The sequence below is a fragment of the Mustela nigripes genome, chromosome 5 (assembly GCF_022355385.1).
Source record: "Mustela nigripes isolate SB6536 chromosome 5, MUSNIG.SB6536, whole genome shotgun sequence".
In the NCBI taxonomy this organism is placed as follows: Eukaryota; Metazoa; Chordata; class Mammalia; order Carnivora; family Mustelidae; genus Mustela; species Mustela nigripes.
In genome coordinates, this window is record NC_081561.1 from 10,598,261 (window position 1) to 10,615,170 (window position 16,910).

At 44.1% G+C, this 16,910-nt stretch overlaps 1 protein-coding gene across 3 annotated transcripts in view; it reads left to right on the plus strand.

Annotated features, from left to right (window-relative positions):
- GCNT2 (glucosaminyl (N-acetyl) transferase 2 (I blood group)) overlaps nt 1–16,910 on the plus strand; it is a 96,367-nt gene that overhangs the window by 40,895 nt on the left and 38,562 nt on the right. The window lies entirely within an intron of this gene.

Genomic DNA, 16,910 nt, shown 5'->3' on the forward strand with positions numbered 1-16,910 from the left:
CAAGTGGTCCGAAGATGGAACTTAGCTCATTGTAGGTCTTGTGAAGTCTGCGGGATGGTTAGATGGTTGGACCCGCCAGACCGTAAAAGTGTTCTCTCTTGTTACTTATGTCATCTGGATAGTTAGCCCATTTTCCCGGCTTTTTTGTGTGAGTGGGATGCACAGGAAAAATGAGGGGACTATTTACTGAACATCGCCTTATCTTAGTTTAATCTTCTCAAGAATCTTGTCTGGTCAGCCCTTAAGCCCACATTTTACCAACAAGAAGATGGAATCAGAAAGGTTGAGTAAGGCGTCTTGGGAGCAAGTAGAAGGCACAGCAAAAGAGGGAGTGGCTACAATGAGAACCTCAAATCCTGCCCACTCAGACCTCAGCCCACACCCACTCACCTTGCTGTGCCCTTGAATCCCACACTGTCCTCTCTTACCTCCGCCCCTTCTCTGGGCAGTTCTCACTGTCCCATCCCTGTGGATCTAGTTTTCCCTGGAGCTTGGGTTCCAAGACATACAGGGACCCAGGTTGGAATCCTAACTTCCCCACCTCCAGCCACATGGCCTGACATTTATAAAAATGGGTCAGCTTTGAGTAGTAGAGCAAAGTATTGAAAGCATGCAACCTGTAGCCAAATGGCCTGGATCTGAATCCCTGCTTTGCCAGTTACTGAATTTGGAGGCCTCAGTTTCCCCATCTATAAAATGGGGAAAGTATATGAGGCTTAAATGAACTGGACTAGTGCCCAGCATCTATTTTAAGTATTAATTTTTTATTATTGTTATTATGTCTTCACCTATAAAATTTATATTCACTTAATAAATATTTGTTGGTTACCTAGATACTATGCTGGGTATTAGGATATTGTAGCGAGTGAGACAGAGAAGACCCCTAGCCTCGTGGAGTATATGTTCTATTCATGGAACATAGACAAGAATAAGCAGACAGATAAGATCATTACAGATTTATAGCGAGTGCTATGAAGGAAGGACAAGCTGATCCAGAAAGGGACCTGCTTAAAATGGGGCAGGGCGGGGAAGCCTTCCTCGGGAAAGGAGTCCATGAGCTGATTCTCCTAAATGAGAACGAGCCAGCCATGCTCTTGGGAAAAAGGTGCCAGGCAGAGCAGCCCGGGCTTGCAAAGGTCCTGGGGGGAGCAGGGGATCTGGGTGTTTGTGAGCCAGAAAAGCAGCCACATGAGTCACGGTGAGGGCTGGAGTTGGCATGAGATGGGCCAAGCCCTCGTGTGACGGCCACGGGGATGACACGACCTGGCACCACCTTCCTAGGGTTACTGGCAGAAAAAGCGAGATGATGAGTACAAGTTCTTGGCATGGCGCTGGATACAGACTAAACAGTCAGTAAATGGAATCTGGCTGCCTGCCCCCTCTCCGCCTCTGGGGCTGCTATCTGTGTCCCCTCGTCTCTCTCCTACAACAGTCTCGTTTCTTTCTAACTACAGCTGACCCACGAACGACACAGGTTTGAACCATGTGGGCCCACTGACACATGGACTTTTTACAATCCAGTGCTGTAAACATCTTTTCTCTTCCTTATGATTTTCTTGATGACATTTTCTTTTGTCTGGGTGACTTTAGTGTTGGGATAGAGGGTATGATGCATCTCAGATGCAAGATATGTGTTGACTGGTTGCCATTGGTAAGGCTTCCAGTCACCAAGTTATAAGGAGTTAAGTTTTGGGAGAGTCTAAAGTTAGATGTGGATTTTCTCCTGCACAAGGGGTGGGCACCCTTAACCCCTGCATTGTTCAGGGGTCAATTGTATTTTCCCTGACTCCATTTTCCACCAGCTCCAACCTATTCTCCATAGTGACAGGATGACCTTTGCAAAAATTGATCATGCAATCATTTCTCTCCCTTGAGGACCTTCAGCAGATCCCCATAACCTCCAACATAACATCCCAGCCCTTCACTGGGCACAGGGCACTCTTAGCCTTTCTGGCACCTTCTCTTGCTATGTACCCCATCCCAAGGGGTGTAGTCCCCAGCTCTTCGAGATGACTTGTGAGTCGCAAATGTGCCATTCCTACTCTATTGCAAAACCTGCAAGTGGTCCGAAGATGGAACTTAGCTCATTGTAGGTCTTGTGAAGTCTGTGAGATGGTTAGATGGCTGGACCCTCCGGACTGTAAGAGTGTTCTCTCTTATTACTTACGTCATCTGGATAGTTAGCCCATTTTCCTGGAACTCAGGCATTTTCGTGCGAATGGGATGCACAGGAACTGTATTTTCCAGGATGTATATTTCCAGGATCCTCTGGACTTTTCCTCCCTCTCCCTCATTTGACTGACATGTGCTTTTCTTTTAAGATTCAGCTTACAGTCACTCTAAAAAGACTTTTGTGATTCTCACTCCCATGGACTCACTCCTCCTGTACCATACTGTACTATTAATAGCCTTGGAATGCAAGTGTCTGTGTTCCCAGTGGTCTTCTAGACTGAGCGTCAAAGGTAGAACCTGCACCTGCTAATTTTGTTTTTGTTTTGTTTTGTTTTTTAATACCTAGTGCAACCCCTGGTACCTGAGCAGCGCTCAATACAATGGAGTCTCAACTTCTATTCATTTAACTTGCACAAACTCACACCTATACGCATGCATGCGTGTGTAAATTTAAATGATTTTGCCCATGCCACCCTGCCCTCTGTTCCACCCAGTTTGGGGTTTAGAGTGAGCTTAAGCTGGATTCTGCTTATTCCCATGGTGGGTCTTGGTTCCCATGACTCCCAAGTGTTAAAGATACCATGTGTATCTCATAAGAGAGCTCCTCAGATCCAGCCAACTTCCTCATCTGGTGCTTGTTAGAAGAAACCGCCATCTGCACTGAGATTGAAGGGAAAATCGGTCATGCTGGAATCGCGGAGACTCCCTGTCATCTTAATGTGGCACATTCCCAAGGGATTTCTCCAGAGGAATTTTGACTGTATGTTGTTTCCCCTTTATAAACTGACTTTGCAACCTACACTCCCTGTAGGATGCATATCTTTCTCTCAGTGTATCTTGAGTTTATTGACTGGCCAGCAATCAGGAAACTCTGAACAGGAATTCAGATTGTTTCAGGGCTAAGCTAGTGTTCTCTCTCCCCGCTGGAGTGAATGTACAGAATCATTCTTCTCTGGAAGTCATTTTTAGGGGCACCTGGGTGGCTCAGTCGGTTAGCGTCTGCCTTCAGCTCAGGTCATGATCCCAGGGTGCTAGGATGGAGTAAAATGTCAGGCTCCCTGCTCAGTGGGGAGTCTGCTTCTCCCACTCCCTCTCTCCTTCCCCCTGCTTCTCCCACCATGCTCTCTCTCTCTCTCTCTCAAATAAATAAAATAAGTAAATAATAAAAGTCATTTTTACTTAGAAAAGCAATAGAGTAAGAGCCACAAAGAGATCATTATCAAAGACTAAAGCCGGTGGTCTTTGAACAGTACTTTGTTGTGGAAATTTTTTTTCTTGAGGACTATCTAGTTTTATTTATTGATTTATTTTTAATTCCATATTACAAATCTATTGATTTATTTTTAATCACAGTTACAAATTACATATTTGAGGAGGTACATTATCTTTTTAAGTTTTATTTAAATTCTAGTGGGTTAGCCTACAGTGTTACGTTAGTTTCAGGTGTACAATATAGTGATTCAACACTTCCGTACACCACCCGGTTCTCATCACAAGTGCCCTCCTTAATCCCCTTCCCCTGTTTCATCCACCCCTCCCCCCAACTTCCCTCTGGTAACCATCTGTTTGTTCTCTAGAGTTAAGAGTCTGTTTCTTGGTTTTGCCTCTCCCTCTCTCTGTCTGTCTTTTTCCACTTTGCTCATTTGTTTTGTTTCTTAAATTCTACCTATGAGAGAAATCATATGGTATTTGTCTTCCTCTGATTTATTCTCCTAACATAATACTCTCTAACTCCATCCATGCCATTGCAAATGGCAAGATTTTATTCTTTTTATGGCTGACTAATATTCCATCATATATAGGTACTACATCTTCTCTGTCCATGCATCAGTCAGTGGACACTTGGGCTATTTGCATGATCTGGCACTTGTAGATTATGCTGCTATAAATATCAGGGTGCATGTACCCACACTGAAATAGTATTTTTGTATTCTTTGGGTAAAGACCTAGCAGTGCAATTGCTGGGTCAGAGGGCAGTTCTATTTTTAACTTTTTCAGCTATGATTCCAACATTATGTCAAGGCTGTCATGTTGCCAAATGGGTTAAAGGTCATTGCTTTTAGAATCCCTCTGTGAAAAACTCATATTTAGAGGGATAATTTTGTTCTGGTCTTACTCCTGGTTATTGACTATTGAGTTGAGAGTTGGTTAATGGTTGATTTTATAGTCACTCTTCTCAGAGAAATTCAGAATTAGGGACCTTGGAATTTTCAGTCAGCATCCCCCTGGAGTCTTGCTTTTTTGGCTCTTAATGTTCTCTTTCCCTTGGTGATTCTAATTTATGTCTACAGCTCATCACTGCTTGGGTACTGATGAGTCATTACCCTGCTTCGTGTTCCCCAGGTCCTCTCACACACTTCTCCCTATCTCTTGGATATCTTTTCCTGAGGCTCCCAGGGACATGCTCCGCCTTCTACCTCCCTACTCCCCACAGACCCACTTCTCAGAATCTCCGTGACTGCCACTACTTTTCTCTCCAGTTAGCCAATGGCTTCCTGCCCCCCTATCTAATCAGCACATTCTGTACATTCTGTCTGGGATGGTTTCTAGTGAGTTATCACCCTCCCTGTTCCCATCACTACCGCTCTAACTCCAGCCCATCCTACCACTCTAACAGATTGTTAAACCCGCCCAAGTGCACTCTCCAGCCCAGGTCTCTCTCTTCAGACCATTCTAACACTCTTGACATATTTTTTTAATGAAGGCATGCCTCTAAGAATAGCTTCTCAATCCCAAATGCTTTAAGGAGTTCCGAGAGCTTATTGAATTACTCTGTATAAACATCTCAACATGGCATGTTGGGTATCAGCATATTCCTGGTAAATATCACCTCATTATCACAATACCACCTCACTGTCAATCCCCACGGATGCTTTCCCAGAAAAAAAAACAGTGTGCCTCGTGTTCCTGCCTTTGGCACTTTTCTTGTTCAGGTCATTCTCTCTACATGGGCCATTCTCCTCCACCTCTCACGTTTAAATAATGGTTTTAATATGTCCGTATCCAATGACTTGTCATTTAGGAAGCCTTCCCTGATTTTTTTTTTTTTTCAACCATACACTTTGTAAACCTTTTCGTAACTCTTTTATGTCATTCTATAATCTTCTCTACATTATAATCATGAATGTGAATCTCATATTACTCTGACTGAACTGTATAATCTCTCTTGGGGTCTTTTATATTTTGGGCAGCCAGACATAGTGAGCATCCAGAGGGATAAGAATAGTTACTGGGAAAAAAAAAGAATAGTTACTGAATTGGGGCCCCTGGATGGCTCAGTCGGTTAAGCCACTGCCTTTAGCTCAAGTCATGATCCCAGGGTCCTGGGATCGAGCCCCACATGGGGCTCCCTGCTCAGTGGGGAGCCTTCTTCTCCCTCTCCCACTGCTCCTCTACCTGCTTGTGTTCTCTCACTTTCTCTGTCAAATAAATAAAATCTTAAAAAAAAAAAAAAAAAGAATAGTTACTGAATTGATTTAAATGGAAATAATTTTTTTATTCAAGTATAATTAACATCCAGTGTCATATTAGTTTCATGTGTACAATATAACAATTTAACAATTCTATCCAGGGGCACCACCTGGGTGGCTCAGTGGGTTAAGCCTCTGCCTTCCGCTCAGGTCACGATCTCAGGGTCCTGGGATCGAGCCCCACATCAGACTCTCTGCTCAGCAGGAAGACTGCTTCCTCCTCTCTCTCTGCCTGCCTCTCTGCCTACTTGTGATCTCTGTCAAATAAATAAAATCTTTAAACAAATAAACAAGCAAAAACAATTCTATCCATTGCTCAGTGCTCATCAAGGTAAGTGTACTCTTAATCCCCTTTATCTAATAACACCCCCACCAAACATTCCCAGTTTTTTCTCTGTATTTAATTAAGAGTCTGAGTTTTTATTTGTCTCTTTTTTCTTTGTATTTTTTTTTCTTAATTTCCACTTGTGTGTGAAAGCTTATGGTATCTGTGTTTCTCTGGCTGACTCATTTCCCTTAGCATTATACCCTGAAGGTCCACCCATACTGTCACAAATGGCAAGATTTCATTCATTCAGTTGGCTGAGAATATCCCATTGTGTATATATACCACATCTTTATCCATTCATCTATAGATGGACACTTGGGTTACATCTGTATGTTGGTTATTGTAAATAATGCTGGAATAAACATAAGGGTGCATTTGTCTTTTTGAATTACTGTTTTTGTTTTCTTTGAGTAAATACCCAGTGTGGAATTACTGGATAATATGATAATTCTAATTTAATTCTTTTGAGGAACCTCCATACTGTTTTCCACAGTGGCTGCACCAGCTTGCATTCCCACCAACAGTGCACGAGGGTTCCCTTTCTCCACAGCCTTGCCAACACTTATTTCTGGTGTTTTTTATTTTAGCCATAATGATAGGTGTGAGGTGCTAGCTATCCCATTGTGGTTTTGATTTGTATTTCCCTGATGATGAGTGATGTTGGGCTTCTTCTCATGTGTCTGTTGTTCATCTGTATTTTTTTCTTTGGATAAATGTCTATTCATTTCCTCTGCCCATTTTTTAATTGGATTAGGGTATTTTTGGTGTTCAGTTTACATGTTCTTTGTTTACTTGGGATATTAACTCTTAACAGATCATTTGCAAATATCTTCTCCCACTCAGTAGGCTGTCTTTTGCTGCTTTCCTGAGCTGTGCCAGATTATTTTGGTGCTGTCCCATTCGATCAAGTTTGCTTGCTTCCCTTGTTGGAGGAGATGTAGCTAGAGGAAAAAAAAATGTTTCTACAGCTGATGTCAAAGAAGTTACTCTATATCTTTTATTCTAGGAATGTTACCATTTCAGGTCTCACATTTAGGTCGATAACGCATTTTGAGTTTATTTTTGTATCTGGTGTAAGAAAGCCAGTTTCTTTCTTTTGCGTGCAGCTATCCAGTATTCCTCACTGCTTGTTGAAGAGACTGCCTTTCCCCCCATTGTATATTATTGCCTTCTTAGCCATGGATTAATTGACCATTTAAGTGTGGGCTTATTTCTGGGCTCTCTATTCTGTTCCATTGATCTATGTGTCTGTTTTGTGCCAGTACCATACCGTGTTGTTTACTACAGCTTTGTAGTATATCTTAAAATCCAGGATTGTGATACCTCCAGTATTGTTCTTCCTAAATGGAAATAATTTTTAATACACCGCTCCTCCCTGCCACTCGGTCAGCTGCAAATCATCATTGCCTCACCCTCCACCCCCATCATCATCATCACACACACACACACACACACACACACACCCTAGATTCCTTTGTCACGTTCTGAGAGATCAACTTAAGATAGCATTTTCTAGCCATGCTCAGCCTCTCTGGGACACTTCCTGAAGTCCTTTCTGCTCCCGGTCAACAGCAGTGGGACTGTTCTCTCTCCTTCAGTTTTTCCAAAGCATCTTGCTCACCTTGGGAATGCTTTGAAATGCCAAGCTTATTTTGGGAACAGCATGGGCTCAAGCCAGACTGTGTTTCACTCGGAGCTAGCTCTACCAGCTCTGAGTTTACCAAACTGGTGCCTTATTCTGCACCAAAGAAGTAAAAAGAACAGCCCAACAGTAGAGGCCCCTGCCTTAAAGACCAGATCTGGGCTTTCATAAAGCTGCTTAAAAAAATTAAAAAATTAAAAAAAGATTTATTTATTTGAGAGAGAGCGAGAGAGCACACAGTGGGGAGGGGCAGAGAGAGTCTTAAGCAGAGTCCTGGCTAAATGTGGAGCCCAATGCAGGGCTCAATCCCTAGACCCTGAGATCAAAACCTGAGCCAAAACCAAGGGTTGAACAATCAATGGACTGTGCCACCCGCGCACCCCATAAGGCTGCTTCTTTCATGGAAAAAACTCATCAGTTGGTCAAGAAAGTGATCTTGCTAAGACTTTGGGTGATTTTTTTTTTTCCTCTGAGACTCAGAGTAGACTATTTGCAATCTTAGAAAGTTACATCCAAAACAGTACATGTATTAGTTACTTTCCCAACTTAACTATTTCTTGATGTGATTTCTCAATGCCTGAACTACATACCAGCCTGTCTTTCTCTCATGCTCTGACCTGCAGAGTATATGACATTCTTTCTCGAGACGCTTTTGGACAAAGCCATGAGTAGCAGCTTTTCCCCCATATTTATCCCATATCTATATTAGTGTCCCCCAGAATATATTTATCCCGTATCTATATCAGTGCCATGTTTTCAGAGAACAGATGGATGATACTTATTCCCCCATAATCTTTCTTTTCAGCCAGATTTGAAAGATAAGAACATAATTGTGAACATTTTTCAGAATAAAGCTGTCATTTTTTATTTAGATCTATTTATTTATTTAAGAGAGAGAGCGCACGTGTGTGCATGTGCAGGGGAGGGGCAGGAGGGAGAGAGAGAGAGAATCTCTACCAGACTCCTCACTGAGCATGGAGCCCAGTGCAGGGCTTGATCCCACCATCCCAAGATCATGACCTGAGCCAAAACAAAGAGTTGGACACTCAATGGACTGAGCCACACAGGCACCCCAAAACTTCCTTTTTTAAAAAAATTAAGTAAGCTAAAGATACTCAGATCATCCCAATGCAGTTAGCTTCCTGCCATCCTAAGTCCCCTCTTCTAGACACTTCCTTTCCCCCCCACCCATTTCCTTAGCCCAGTCCTCACAGGATTCCGTCTTCATGAAAATCTCTAATTCTGTCTTCAAGTCAGAGCTCCTTGGGGGTCTGCAAAAGGAAGGCCCTCCTGCTCAGGTCTTCAAATGCTCTCCCCCATCTGACCTGAAAACTGCCTAGCTTAGACCCTGAAATCCTGGTTAGGTCTCTGGTGGCCTCCTGGAGGGGCTGCACACCCCCTTCTGGTTTCCTCCTCTCCCAGGACTTTGGTCTGTCTGAGCTAACTGCCCTCCACCCACCTCCAAGACTTCTTGATTATATCACGGGTCAGTTATCCTACCACATTTTGGACTTTCCCCCGACACTTACTGAATCTAAACAAAATTTCCCAGTGCAGTTTTCCTGTAAAAACAGCCTCCTCTTTATTCTGGGCAGAATTTAGAATAATCACAGCATTTAGAGCCGAAGGAAGCCTGAGGGAGCTTCTACTTGTACAGTCCTAAGTTTGTACAAATTTGGAAATTGAGAGTCAGAGAGCTCAAATGGCTGGCTGATTCTGCTGCTCTGCAAATAAGTGAACATTTTCTGGCTTTATTGCCCATTTATTGCAAACGTTAAAATAAGTGTTTCCATTCTTAAGACCCCCTGTTTTTCTGTTAGTCTCATCGTAACAGAAGACCTCTCAAGTCACATGGGATGTGGAGGGGTGCGGGACTTCAGAATCCGTTAACACTATAATAACAGTTATTTTCTTTTTGGGTTCTCCCTTCATTATGTAGGTTGTTATTAAGACATTCTTATATCCACTGGGGAACATCCGTGTAGACAGAACAATTTATGTGTGTTCTTTTTGGTTCACTGTGAAGCTGTCCCACAGACACTAATCGTTTTGTTACCATTCCTCAGTGTTAAGGGATATGTTGGGAAGGGTTATGTAGTTTTTATGGATTACAGTTTGGAGATTTTTGATGGTCTGCGTGCTCTCCTACACAGATAAATGGCTTAAACATTTCTTTCCCTTCCATGCTGATCAGTTATTTTTGAGGGACAGGGCACATGCAAACTCACAAGAAGGGGGAGGGGCAGAGGGAAAGAATCTCCAGCAGACTCTCCACTGAAGGGAGGAGCCCAATGCGGGACTCAGTCTCACCACCCTGAGATCATGACCTGAGCTGAAATCAACTGAGACACCCAGGTGCCCCTGGTATTTTTTCTTTAACCTTTCTTTTTTCTTGCTTTCCTCTTCCCCACCCCCACCTTTAGGGAGTGAGAGAAAGAAAGAAAGAGAGAGGAGGGGCAGAGGGGAAGAGAATCTCCATCAGGCCCCACGCCCTGCACAGGGCAGGGTGGGGGGTGGGGGGTGGAGGGGGCCTTGATCTCACAACCCTGAGATTATGACCTGAGCTGAAATCAAAAGTCAGACCCTTAACCAACTGGACCGCCCAGATGCCCCACACACTGATCAGTTACTGAATACTCTTCCAACAAATATCTCTCAGCTGTGAGTGGGCAGGACTGCTGTTGTCTGGGGTCACCAGTTCATCCTGGTGTGCTCAGGACTTCCCCAGTTTTGGTTCTGAAAATCCCACATCCCCAGAAATCCCTCCATCCTGGGCAAACTGGGACAGATGGTTACCCTAAGCACTGCCCCAACACATTCCTGCTCACTCCCCAAAGCCCAGGTGGGTCATCTCAGGGTCAAGAATGAGCACCCTAGGTATTCCTGTTCCGTAGAACAACACTGATCAATAAACTGGAAACAAGTTACAATCAAACCACTTAGTAAGGCAGGTTCCATCATACTGAAGACTTGTTGAAGGGTAGTCATTGAAACTTACTACTGGTCACGAGGGCCCTAACCAAAGCAGACTGGGACCAAGCCTACTCTATTTATAACAATTTTTCCATTGTTTTTGAGGAGAAAGGATAAAGCTGAAGGAAGTCATTTAAAAGGATACATTGGTACATGTAAAATTGGAATCTGAACCCGCCTTAACCAGTAGGAGAATCAAATGCAAAGATCTTCGAAGAAATGCAAACACAGGACATATCTTGGAGACAAATTTGTTCCAGCATTTTAATGTCTAGCAAAGAAGTGTCTGCTTTTTGGGATGGATCCAAGCCCTCTGCCCTAATAAACTGTCTAAACTCAAGTTAATGACAGGTTCTGTGGGAAAGAAGCTAGTAGGACAGTGGATTGAATAAACTGAACAAGAGTCAAGAATTTAATAGGGCTATTAAAAGTAGAAGTTGGAGGGAGCCACTCTATTTTAGCCTATCTCTATTTTAAGACTGTTTTGTTTCCACTTATTGAAAATGTTCAACAGATAAGGAATATCTTCAAGATAGAGTTCTGTGGCAGCTGCTGAAAGATAAAATACTGTTTCTTGATGGAAGTACCATCCCCTTGCAATGTCAGTTGCATGTTCAAAACTGTGGAGGTGGAGGAGTTGGGAGGTGGTTGGTGTCAGAAGGGTGTCAGAAGACTGTCTCAGATCTGGATAGACCTTGGACATGGAAGTTCTCATCATGAATCTTCAATCTTTTCTTCTCAAAGGAGACCTTGCACAGAAAAACAGTCACCTATTCTGTTCCTTGAAATTTAACAGAATACAACCAAAGATAAAAATTTCTGTTTCTGTTTTGTATTTGGCTTTCACTTTTGTTTCTGTTTGGGCAATTAGAATTAAATCTGGGCAGTTCACCTCAGAAGGGAGAGAACTTTGCTTTCCGAAGAATACTACTTCTAGGGAAGTAGGAAAAGGCTTGTGACCCCAGAAGAATGTGGTGGTGGTGTGTGGCATAGTGGGAGAACATGCAGAAGAAGTCTTTTTAGCCAGATTTACTTTCCACCACTTGGATAAAAAAAGATTACTCCTTTTTTAAAAATTGGGAAACTAAGACAAAGTGATCTCAAGAGACCTTTTCAGGGTCACGTAGTAAGCAACAGAGCCTTGATTTTTTTTTTTTTTTTTAACATTTATTTGTGTATTGGGACGCCTGGGTGGCTCAGTTGGTTAAGCAGCTGCCTTCGGCTCAGGTCATGATCCCAGGGTCCTGGGATCGAGTCCCACATTGGGCTCCTTGCTTGGCAGGGAGCCTGCTTCTCCCTCTGCCTCTGCCTGCCTCTTGGTCTGCCTGTGCTCGCTTGCTCTCTCTCCGTCTCTTACAAATAAATAAATAAATAAATAATCTTTAAAAAAAAAAAAAGATTTATTTGTGTATTAGAGAGAGAGAGAGAGAGAGAGCACAAGTGGAAGGGGCAGAGGGAAAGGGAGAGAGAATCACAAGCAGGTGCCACACTGAGCGTGGTGCCAGATGTGCGGCTCGATCTCATGACGCTGAGATCAGGATGTGAGCTAAACCAAGAGTTGTTGCTTAATGGACTGGGCCATGCAGGTGCCACCCTTTCTCAAACCCTGCTCCAGAGCCTTAGTCTTCCCCACCATGCTGTGTGTTTGTCTCCATCATAACCTTTCTGTGGGATGCCCCAGCAGGCTGGCACTCTAAGAGGTAACCACTTGGATGTGGTTTGGAAAAACAGGCTAAAGAGGCTGCAGTTGGGAATGAAGGGTCGCTGCCCCACCCTGAGTCAGGAGAACAGGGCAGAAGAGGCCCATGCCGCCCATGGTAATAGTGGCCTTGAGGGCTCCTGCCTGTCTCAGGCTCTTTTAGGTGGCAGAATGACCCCTCAAGCACAGATGTTCTGCTTCACTAAACGTACCTGGGCCGTGGACGGGACTGGTAGTTTCCTAGGTGAGACAAGTTTGCCAACAGAGAGAGGACTTAGATGTGTTGAGTCATTCTTACGTGCATTCTTATTCTTATGTTGAGTCATTCAATGTGCATTGTTCTAAGCTCTTTTTATGTCCTGACCTGTTTAAAACTCTTTAGAACCTGGGGCACCTTGATGGTTCAGTCAGTTAAGCCTCTGCCTTTGGCTCAGGTCATGATTCCAAGATCCTGGGATGGAGCCGGGCATCAGGCTCCTCGCCGAGCTGGGAACCTGCTTCTCCTACCCCCTTTATGGCTCTGCCTGCTTGTGCATAGGTACTCTCTCTCTCTCTGTTGAATAAATAAATAAAATCTTAAAATAGATAAATAGATAAATCTGTCTAGAACCCTATGGGGTCAGTCTTTTCTTAGCATCTCCATTTTCTAGAAGAAAGAGGGATACTGAGGCATGTAATCCAGTGCCCCGCGCTCTAACCCAGATGGTGTATGTAAGCAGTTTCATGCAAGTAAAAGGATGACCAACATCACTGTTTGCCCTCATTTCACGTTTCTTTATCTGCAAAGATACAGAAACTCTAGGTGATTGCAAAGACTCCAGTAATGCAAAATGTGGGCCTTGGAGGATCCCAGTTGCCGTCTAGAAGAGAGAGCAGCAAACTACCTACAACCCCTGGGCTAAATCTGACCCATTTCTCTACCTTCCACGAACTAAGAGTGACTTTACATTTCTAAATGATTGGGAAAAAAAATCAAAAGAAGACGACTTGGTGACATGGAAATTATATGAACTTCAGATATCAGTGTCCATAGATGAAAATTTAGTAAGACACAGGCCCAGGCATTTGGGTGGCTCAGTGGGTTAAGCCTCTGCCTTTGGCTCAGGTCCTGATCTTAGGATCCTGGGATGGAGCCCCATATCGGGCTCTCTGCTCAGCAGGGAGTCTGCTTCCCCTGCTCTCTCCGCCTGCCTCTGCCTACTTGTGATCTCTGTCTCTGTCAAATAAATAAAAATAAAATCTTAAAAAAAAAAAAAAAGACACAGGCCGGTATTGTTATGGCTGTTGTCATGCTGGGGAAGCAGCACTCAGTGGTTGCATCAGAGACCAAAAGTCCCACATGCCTAAAGTATTTACTATGTGGCGCTTTATAGAAAAAAATGCTGATACCTGATATAGGATCGTGTGGTCAGCGCAATTGTCTAATACTTTCAGAGAAACATTTTTGTCATAATGGGGAGTTTATTAAGTAACCAAAAGCCTCCCACTTTGTACAGGAAATGGTAAATTTAAAAAAAGATTCTGAGGGCGCCTGGGTGGCTCAGTGGGTTAAAGCCTCTGCCTTCGGCTCAGGTCATGATCCCAGGGTCCTGGGATCCAGCCCCACATCAGGCTCTCTGCTCCATGGGGAGCCTATTTCCTCCTTTCTCTCTCTCTGCCTGCCTCTCTGCCTACTTGTGATCTCTGTCAAGTAAATAAATAAAATCTTAAAAAAAGAAAAGGATTCTGAATAAACATTTCACAAGTGACTTTTTATTTTTTTAAAGATATTATTTATTTATTTGAGAGAGAGCGAGAGGGAGCTCAAGCAGAGGGAGACAGAGGGAGAGGGAGAAGCAGACCCCCACTGAGCAAGGAGCCCGACATGGGACTTGATTCCAGGACCCTGAGATCATGACCTGAGCTGAAGGCAGACACTTAACCCACTGAGCCACCCAGGCGCCCCCAATAGATGACTTTTTAAATAGCATCTGAAGCATGTATGCATAAGACAAGTACATTTATATTCTTGTTATGTTATTCCTAAATGTTAGCACTCTGCTTGTTTTCCAGGTCTGGTTGGCCCAATGTTTGCAGTGATCTTTACAGTTGTCAAGCCCTTTCACAGTGACATGGACTTAGTTGATAATTTAAAAATGCTGGAGGTCCTTACCGACAGTAATAAAATGGTCACCCAGCTGTATGAAAGCCAGCCATCCTTCCATTGAATGATCGTGCACTGCTCTGCTCCCGTAGTTTTTCTGGAACCTTCCACTTCATCCTCTGCCCATCACCTCTTGCTGACAATAGGGTGTCCCAATCCCCCAGGGCCACCTCCCTCTTTTAATCCATGACTTCTTATCTGTTCAGTTCTGAGTCTGATTGTTACGATTGTGTCGTGGAAACTAAGAGTCCAATAGGCTAAGTCTCAAGAGAGATTCAAAGTACATGACCTTCAATGCTTAAAGCAAAGATGATACACTGGCATTCTTAGGGCCAAATGCAATCTCTGGGGGCGTAAATGTATGCATACACTTGTGTCTTACAAATGTGATAGTGACTCGGTAACATTTAAAGGGTTTGGGATTTTTTTATATATATAAAACTCAGCTTTCTCACTTCTCTTAAAATACCTGAGGAGCTGGCATCCTGGCCCTGTGACCAGCATGGTGTTAATAGCCGGTGCTGAGAGGGAGCTGCTTTCTTTAAGTGGGACCCAGGCTCTTCCCTGTGGTCGCCACTCTTCCTCTATGTCCATGACCCCTTGGCCAAGTGTTTGCTGCCACTCATGAACATACCAGCCCGATCTTTCCCTTCCTCCACCAGTTTCACTTCCTTCTTACATTTGCCATCCTCAACATGTTCCAGTGTGTGAGTCCAGTCCACAGCCTTGTGGTCGTTGTTCTGGTTGCTGGGAGATCTTGTTTGCTTTCTGGGTCTCCCGTGCAGCCCAAGTGTTTCAGGTTGCCAGACTGACAGCGATAGGTGTACCCTTGGCGGAGATGAAGGGATCGATCCATCAGAAAGCATCGCCTTGATTCGGTAGCAAAAGTTAAGCTAGGAGGAGTGATCTGTTGTCAAGGAGAACTATGAGCACTTGGAAAGGAGTCCAGCCCAAATTCCTCCCCTGCCCCTGTGACCACTGCATCAGCATTTGCAGTTACCTCTCAGGGCCCAGCTGGAGTGGACACAGAGCTCCTAGAATGTTCATGAGAACTAAAGGACTGTAAGGGGGAGGGGGGAAGTTCCCACCGTGTTCTCAGAAAGCCCCAGAGAGCACCACCTTTTGCTCTTACATTGAGCTAAGCTGATGGTGTGTGGCAAGTGGCTGTCCAGTGCTGTCCCCTTGTTGGTGATGTTAAAGATGATCCCGGGACCAGGAGAGGCAGGGATTGGGATACCAAATGATGACACGTGGTGACAATTTTCAGTATGTGAAGCCAGCTAGAATGAACAGAGCAGATATAACGTACTGGTTGGAAGTTACTAGCTCAGCCAGCCAGCGATCTGCTAGAAGAAAATGCCTGTTCGGCTGCCACAGATACCAAGCAAAACAAACCTACCCGCTGGGCTAAGCGCTTAGCAGGCATCCCATTTTCATGTCTGGTTGTTCATCTACACAACTGTAAGCGAGGCAGGACAGACCACAGAAGGGTTTCTGGGGGAACTGGTGTTTTGAACTGTAAATCACCTTCCACCACTCCCCACCCCATGTGCAATCTGCTTTGACTAAATCCTGATTAAAGATTGGTTGGGTTTGTTTTGGGTGGGCATTCCAGCGGCGCTCCCGCTTGTGGGGCCAAGGCTCGGGGCACAAAGAGGGAAGAACCCACAGAACCTGTGAGGAGAGAGAGCCCTGGGCCTCCCCTCTCTCCCCTTTGGCACTTCCCCTCCTGCTCTCCACAAGTCTGGCCAAGGATGTATTTTGCAGAAAAGGGTGTAGTTCTAACTAGAATGAGGGGAAGTGAAGGCATCCAAATGGACCATTCCATTCTTCCCTTCCTCAAGCAGTATTTCTGCTTTGTGTCTGGGCCAAAGGGGGCTAGGGATGGGGAAGGAAAAGAGTGGGAACAAAGTCAACCCGGTAGAAAGCCTTAACAGGATAAATGTATCTCTTTTCTATTATTATGAACGGAAGTCAAAATATCAGGTCATTCACCTGGTGAGAAATGTTGGCTGTTTTTCAAAAGAGAAGTGACAATAGTAATTAGTAATGCGTATTGAACACACGGGATCATACGCCCAAACCCCAAACAGAAGTCATCTCGGTTACGCGAGAAACGGGAATCGCTATGATTTTATTTTATTTTTTTCCATCTCACAGATGAAGAACCCAGAGCTAAGAGAGGTTAAGTAACTTTACCCTGGTCTTGCAGCTGGTCACTGACCAGCAGGGATTAGAAGCCAAATAGACTGGCTTCAGCATCTGGACAAGGGCGCTGCAGAGTGAAGGTTTCTGGCTTCTGTCCAGCTGAATGGTCTTGGGAAAAAATACTCTTCTTGGCTCCCATTTCCTCATCTGTAAAAGAAAGGGTCATGTTAGATGATCTTTGAGTCTGTTTCTAAATCGATATCCATCATCTCCAGGCCGCTGTTGTCATTCATTAGCTCTGTGGATTAGAGTAATCCACTTTTACGTGAAAGAGA